This window comes from Schistocerca americana, chromosome 8 (assembly GCF_021461395.2).
Source record: "Schistocerca americana isolate TAMUIC-IGC-003095 chromosome 8, iqSchAmer2.1, whole genome shotgun sequence".
NCBI classification, from domain to species: Eukaryota; Metazoa; Arthropoda; class Insecta; order Orthoptera; family Acrididae; genus Schistocerca; species Schistocerca americana.
In genome coordinates this window covers 472,701,677-472,709,765 of record NC_060126.1, presented here as the reverse complement: position 1 = coordinate 472,709,765, position 8,089 = coordinate 472,701,677, and the positions used below count along the sequence as shown (strand labels likewise).

The window sequence follows — 8,089 nt, the reverse complement described above, 5'->3', positions numbered from 1 at the left end:
TGCGTATCATCGTTTTGTGTGTAGCTTTCTTGTTTTCGTCTGGGTGACACGATATGGCACGGATTGTATTGCTGGAGGTTGTCTTTTTTCTATGTATCTTGAACTTGCGCCTGCTTTTATATTTATTTATTTGTTTTCTATGCACAAATATAGAAAATTACTGCTATAGTTTTTTGGTATTCATCGGTGAAATTTATTTTCTTGTGCACATTAGTAAACAAATTTGAGATGTTATTGGTGTCTTTGGTGTCACATTTGAGTAAAATTAAGGTATCATCTAAAAATCTTTTGTAGTATATTGTATTTTTAAGCAATGTTCCTCCTGTTCTACGTAGTTTATGAAAATGTCTGCTATTGTGCCAGATACGGATGAACTATTTGTGGTCTACGTTTCACTTCGGTATACGACCAAACTCAATACAAATACTTTCAGGAAAGACTTCCTAACACATAAGGCCTTTCTTTCTATTCGATGTCATGTTACTATCGTCTCTACCCTCTCTGCCATCGTCCTTTATTTTATTGCCCAAGTAATAGAACTCGTATATTAGTTTCCCTGGTTTATTTCCTAATCTAATTCCCCTAGCATCATGTGATTTAAATCGGATAGATTCCATTGCTATTCTTTTACTTTCGTTGGTGTTCCTGTAAAAACCTGTTTTCAAGAAAAACACCATTCCGTTCAACTCAGCTTCTAAGTTTTTTGTCACCTGCTAAGAATTACAACGTCTTCGGCACACCTCTAAGTTTTCGCCTCCCTGAAAAGTAATTCTGCATCCGAATTTCTCGTTAATTTCCTCTACTGCTTGCTCAATGTATAGAAAAATTAAAGTTACTATCCACCACAAAATTAACGACGCTGAACTCATGCATTCGTTCTCTGTCTTCAATATATACTTACATGGATATGGTGTCTGTTCTTTCGGACATGTCCGGCAGAAAAGACACCATTGATGACCTGCAGGCGTCTAGAACGAAACTAGAATTATATTAATACCGTCAGCTGCTCATGGGCATTGATACATATCAACGGGAATAGGTGAAAATGTGCGACCCGACCGGGAGTCGAATCCGGGATCTCGTGCTTACATGGCACATGCTCTATCCATCTGAGCCACGGAGTGCACAGAGGATAGTGGGATTGCAGGGACTATTCCGCGCACGCCACCCGCGACGCTCATATTCTCACCTTGTATGTCCACACACTACATTCGTAGTGTTCCACCCCACCACACTCATTACCTGTGGAAGACATTCTTACCAAGTCCCGTAAGAGTTTGGGGAATATGTGTGCATCCGCACAAAATAAGAAGGTCATGGCCGGTATTGCCAGAACTATATACTTATATGGATATGGTGTCTGTTCTTCTGTGCGGATGCACACACATTCCCCAAACTGTTACGGGAATTGGTAAGAATGTCTTCCACGAGTAATGAGTGTGTTGCGGTGGGACACTACGAATGTAGCGTGTGGACATACAAGGTGAGAATGTGAGTCTCGCGGGAGGCGTGCGCGGAATAGCCCCCGCAATCGCACCATCCTTTGTGCCCTCGGTGGCTCAGATGGATAGAGCGTCTGCCATGTAAGCAGGAGATCCCGGGTTTGAGTCCCGGTCGGGGCATACAATTTCACCTGTCCCCATTGATATATATCAACCCCCGTGAGCAGCTGACGGTATTAATATACACTCCTGGAAATTGAAATAAGAACACCGTGAATTCATTGTCCCAGGAAGGGGAAACTTTATTGACACATTCCTGGGGTCAGATACATTACATGATCACACTTACAGAACCACAGGCACATAGACACAGGCAACAGAGCATGCACAATGTCGGCACTAGTACAGTGTATATCCACCTTTCGCAGCAATGCAGGCTGCTATTCTCCCATGGAGACGATCGTAGAGATGCTGGATGTAGTCCTGTGGAACGGCTTGCCGTGCCATTTCCACCTGGCGCCTCAGTTGGACCAGCGTTCGTGCTGGACGTGCAGACCGCGTGAGACGACGCTTCATCCAGTCCCAAACATGCTCAATGGGGGACAGATCCGGAGATCTTACTGGCCAGGGTAGTTGACTTACACCTTCTAGAGCACGTTGGGTGGCACGGGATACATGCGGACGTGCATTGTCCTGTTGGAACAGCAAGTTCTCTTGCGGTCTAGGAATGGTAGAACGATGGGTTCGATGACGGTTTGGATGTACCGTGCACTATTCAGTGTCCCCTCGACGATCACCAGTGGTGTACGGCCAGTGTAGGAGATCGCTCCCCACACCATGATGCCGGGTGTTGGCCCTGTGTGCCTCGGTCGTATGCAGTCCTGATTGTGGCGCTCACCTGCACGGCGCCAAACACGCATACGACCATCATTGGCACCAAGGCAGAAGCGACTCTCATCGCTGAAGACGACACGTCTCCATTCGTCCCTCCATTCACGCCTGTCGCGACACCACTGGAGGCGGGCTGCACGATGTTGGGGCGTGAGCGGAAGACGGCCTAACGGTGTGCGGGACCGTAGCCCAGCTTCATGGAGACGGTTGCGAATGGTCCTCGCCGATACCCCAGGAGCAACAGTGTCCCTAATTTGCTGGGAAGTGGCAGTGCGGTCCCCTACGGCACTGCGTAGGATCCTACGGTCTTGGCGTGCATCCGTGCGTCGCTGCGGTCCGGTCCCAGGTCGACGGGCACGTGCACCTTCCGCCGACCACTGGCGACAACATCGATGTACTGTGGAGACCTCACGCCCCACGTGTTGAGCAATTCGGCGGTACGTCCACCCGGCCTCCCGCATGCCCACTATACGCCCTCGCTCAAAGTCCGTCAACTGCACATACGGTTCACGTCCACGCTGTCGCGGCATGCTACCAGTGTTAAAGACTGCGATGGAGCTCCGTATGCCACGGCAAACTGGCTGACACTGACGGCGGCGGTGCACAAATGCTGCGCAGCTAGCGCCATTCGACGGCCAACACCGCGGTTCCTGGTGTGTCCGCTGTGCCGTGCGTGTGATCATTGCTTGTACAGCCCTCTCGCAGTGTCCGGAGCAAGTATGGTGGGTCTGACACACCGGTGTCAATGTGTTCTTTTTTCCATTTCCAGGAATGTAATTCTAATTTTTTTTTCTATCTTTACTGCCACGCCGGGTAGCTGCATGGTCTGTGGCGGCTTATCACGGTCCGTGCGGCTTCCCCCGTCGGAGGTTCGAGTCCTCCCTTGGGGCATGGGCTGAGGGACCGATGACCTGAGTAGTTTGGGCCCATAAGACCTCACCACAAATTTACAATTCTACCTTTACCCAAGTATGGAAAATTATAAGCAAGTGAATTAAAGAAACGTAGATTACACAAGCATATAGGACTTATGTTATGAATAATAAGTACGCAGGCACCAGTAAATGTATTCAGGCACCCAAAATTCACTGGCGCGGTCGACCTATGCATCCCGTGTTGTACTGTAAATTAACTGAGTACTAGACGTTGCCAGCGTATGTATTTATTCAAATCTTCTATTAGTCCATCTCCCCCTTCCTCCTTTCTCTGTCTATCTCCTCTTCCACCGTCACTGATCATCTCCTCCTCTCCCTCTTCCTGCCCACCTCCTCCACCCCCTCCTTGTCCATCTGCTCCTTCCCGCCTATCTGTCCGTCTGCTCCAACCTCTCTCTGTCCATCTGATCCTTTCCCGTCTCTTTATCTGTCTCCCATGTCTTTTGCACATCTCCTCCTCTCCCTATATCTCCTCCTCCTGCCTCTCTCTGTCTCCACTTCATCCCTCTTATTTGTTCATATCCTCCTCTTCCCTTTCTCTGTCCATTCCCTCCTCCCTCTCACTCAGCCCATCTTTTGCTCCCGCTCTCTCTCTCCTCCTTCCCCCTCTCTGTCGTCTTACCATCTTCTCTCTCCGTCACCATTTTATCATTTCGCCCCCCCCCCTCCTTCCACTTTCTTTTCAGATAATAACATGTGTACCAACTTCGGCTGAAATCGATCCAGAAATTTGGGTGGAGCTTTTTTCCCTCAGCCTTGTCCGGGTTCGTACAATACAGGTCGACAGATCAACTTACTTCCATTTATTCCACTTCTAACAAGAAATAAAAATATAATAATAAGTGAACCATCAGTTAAATATTTTACTGTCTAAGCAATAGCATCGACAATATTATTATTCTCAAATCTACTGATTCAAACAAAATTTCACAAAATATTTGAATACATACACTCCTGGAAATTGAAATAAGAACACCGTGAATTCATTGTCCCAGGAAGGGGAAACTTTATTGACACATTCCTGGGGTCAGATACATCACATGATCACACTGACAGAAACACAGGCACATAGACACAGGCAACAGAGCATGCACAATGTCGGCACTAGTACAGTGTATATCCACCTTTCGCAGCAATGCAGGCTGCTATTTTCCCATGGAGACGATCGAAGAGATGCTGGATGTAGTCCTGTGGAACGGCTTGCCATGCCATTTCCACCTGGCGCCTCAGTTGGACCAGCGTTCGTGCTGGACGTGCAGACCGCGTGAGACGACGCTTCATCCAGTCCCAAACATGCTCAATGGGGGACAGATCCGGAGATCTTGCTGGCCAGGGTAGTTGACTTACACCTTCTAGAGCACGTTGGGTGGCACGGGATACATGCAGACGTGCATTGTCCTGTTGGAACAGCAAGTTCCCTTGCCGGTCTAGGAATGGTAGAACGATGGGTTCGATGACGGTTTGGATGTACCGTGCACTATTCAGTGTCCCCTCGACGATCACCAGTGGTGTACGGCCAGTGTAGGAGATCGCTCCCCACACCATGATGCCGGGTGTTGGCCCTGTGTGCCTCGGTCGTATGCAGTCCTGATTGTGGCGCTCACCTGCACGGCGCCAAACACGCATACGACCATCATTGGCACCAAGGCAGAAGCGACTCTCATCGCTGAAGACGACACGTCTCCATTCGTCCCTCCATTCACGCCTGTCGCGACACCACTGGAGGCGGGCTGCACGATGTTGGGGCGTGAGCGGAAGACGGCCTAACGGTGTGCGGGACCGTAGCCCAGCTTCATGGAGACGGTTGCGAATGGTCCTCGCCGATACCCCAGGAGCAACAGTGTCCCTAATTTGCTGGGAAGTGGCGGTGCGGTCCCCTACGGCACTGCGTAGGATCCTACGGTCTTGGCGTGCATCCGTGCGTCGCTGCGGTCCGGTCCCAGGTCGACGGGCACGTGCACCTTCCGCCGACCACTGGCGACAACATCGCTGTACTGTGGAGACCTCACGCCCCACGTGTTGAGCAATTCGGCGGTACGTCCACCCGGCCTCCCGCATGCCCACTATACGCCCTCGCTCAAAGTCCGTCAACTGCACATACGGTTCACGTCCACGCTGTCGCGGCATGCTACCAGTGTTAAAGACTGCGATGGAGCTCCGTATGCCACGGCAAACTGGCTGACACTGACGGCGGCGGTGCACAAATGCTGCGCAGCTAGCGCCATTCGACGGCCAACACCGCGGTTCCTGGTGTGTCCGCTGTGCCGTGCGTGTGATCATTGCTTGTACAGCCCTCTCGCAGTGTCCGGAGCAAGTATGGTGGGTCTGACACACCGGTGTCAATGTGTTCATTTTTCCATTTCCAGGAGTGTATTTCACCCGTGACTCTTGCGAATTTCGCCCTGCAGTTTCGTTTTCATGCAGCTCAATGTTTATGACATCTAATCTTCTGAAGTATGAGTCGCAGAATGATATGATTTTGCAGCTACATAAAGCGATGTATGTAGATACTGCTTCTGGAACGTGTTGCGAATAGAGCTAGTAGTAAAAAATTAATAAATTAAAAAGTCATGTAGAAAGAGGCAGTTTTTCTCGTGTGTTGGTACTCATGACGTCATATCTTCTGAACTATGTGTCGTACAATAATATATTTTTGCAAGTGCATTCAGTGGTATATTTGAACAAAGCACTCCGTCTTCAGGCCACAAGTGGCCCATCCTCAGCTGAGGATGCGGATAGGAGGGGCGTGTGGTCAGCACACCACTCTCCCGGTCGTTATGATAGTTTTATTTGACCGGTGTCGCTACTATTCGGTGGAGTAGCTCCTCAATTGGCATCACGAGGCTGAGTGAACCCCGAAAATGGCAATAGCGCATGGCGGCCCGGATGGTCACCCATCCAAGTGCCGGCCAAACCCGACAGCGCTTTACTTCGGTGATCTGACGGGAACCGGTGTATCCACTGCGGAAAGGCCGTTGCCCGGTATTTTGAATGCGGTCCAAAAATTCATCTAGAGTTAGTAGTAAAGAAGTAGTAAATTATCATGCCTGATGAGGCAGTTTTACTGCATGCACAACGAAAATCTTTTTTTCCTTTCATCATTTTGTGGAGTGTAGTAAGGCTTTAAATTTATGTGGAGAGTTTGTTGCAAGTCACTAAGCTCTCTCATTCCCAAACACTGGATGAATATAGCGTTTCGTGAGCTACTCTTCTTTTTCATCCCCACCGTCTCTCCTTCGAGAGGTAGATGGTTCCTACCCCACAGTGGTTCTTGCCAGACAGGAAGAAATATGAGTACCAAGTTGAGTTGAAAGCGGTCTAGCGGTCTAGGGCAAGAAGTGGAACATACATACACTACTGGCCATTAAAATTGCTACACCAAGAAGAAATGCAGATGATAAACGGGTATTCATTGGAAAAATATATTAAACTAGAACTGACATGTGATTACATTTTCACGCAATCTGGGTGCATAGATCCTGAGAAATCAGTACCCATAACAACCACCTCTGGCCGTAATAACGGCCTCGATACGCCTGGGCACTGAGTCAAACAGAGCTTGGATGGCGTGTACAGGTACATCTGCCCATGCAGCTTCAACACGATACCACAGTTCATCAAGAGCAGTGACTGGTGTATTGTGACGAGCCAGTTGCTCGGCCACCATTGACCAGACGTTTTCAGTTGGTGAGAGATCTGGAGAATGTGCTGACCAGGGCACCAGTCGAACATTTTCTGTATCCAGAAAGGCCCGTACAGGACCTGCAACATGCGGTCGTGCATTATCCTGCTGAAATATAGGGTTTCGCAGGGATGGAATGGAGGGTAGAGCCACGGGTCGCAACACATCTGAAATGTAACGTCCACTGTTCAAAGTGCCGTCAATGCCGACAAGAGGTGACCGGGACGCGTAACCAATGGCTGCCCATACCATCACGCTGGGTGATAGTCCAGTATGGCGATGACGAATACACGCTTCGAATGTGCGTTCACCGCGATGTCGCCAAACACATATGCGTCCATCATGATGCCGTAAACAGAACATGGATTCTTCCGAAAAAATCAGGTTTTGCCATTCGTGCATCCAGGTTCGTCGTTGAGTACACCATCGCAGTCGCTCCTGTCTGTGATGCAGCGTCAAGAGTAACCGCAGCCATGGTCTCCGAGCTGATAGTCCTTGCTGCTCCAAACGTAGTCGAACTGACTGTTCTGCAGATGGTTGTTGTCTTGCTAACGTCCCCATCTGTTGACTCAGGGATCGAGACGTGGCTGCACGATCCGTTACAGCCATGGGAATAAGATGCCTGTCATCTCGACTGCTAGTGATACAAGGTCGTTGGGATCTAGCACGGCGTTCCGTATTACTCTGCTGAACCCACCGATTCCATATTCCGCTATCAGTCACTTGATCTCGACCAACGCGAGCAGCAATGTCGCGATACGATAAACCGCAATCGCGATAGATTACAATCCGACCTTTATCAAAGTCGGAAACGTGATGGTACGCATTTCTCCTCCTTACACGAGGCATCACAACAACGTTTCACCAGACAACGCCGGTCAACTGCTGTTTGTGTATGAGTAATCGATTAGAAACTTTCCTCACGTTAGCACGTTGTAGGTGTCGCCACCGGCGCCGGCCTTGTGTGAATGCTCTGAAAAGCTAATCATTTGCATATCACAGCATCTTCCTACTGTCGATTAAATTTCGCGTCTGTAGCCCGTCATCGTCCGCCCCCGGTAGCTGAGTGGTCAGCGCGACAGACTTTCAATCTTAAGGGCCCGGGTTCGATTCCGGGCTGGGTCGGAGATTTTCTCCGC

At 49.5% G+C, this 8,089-nt stretch overlaps 1 non-coding gene and 1 pseudogene across 1 annotated transcript; one reads left to right on the top strand and one right to left on the bottom strand.

The window, feature by feature from the left end:
* The first annotated feature begins 1,547 nt into the window (after positions 1-1,547).
* On the top strand, positions 1,548-1,622 carry Trnat-ugu. Its single transcript has one exon. It is a non-coding gene; the product is annotated as a tRNA-Thr (tRNA).
* A 4,508-nt stretch (positions 1,623-6,130) lies between these two features.
* On the bottom strand, positions 6,131-6,248 carry LOC124546350 (annotated as a pseudogene).
* Positions 6,249-8,089: the final 1,841 nt, after the last annotated feature.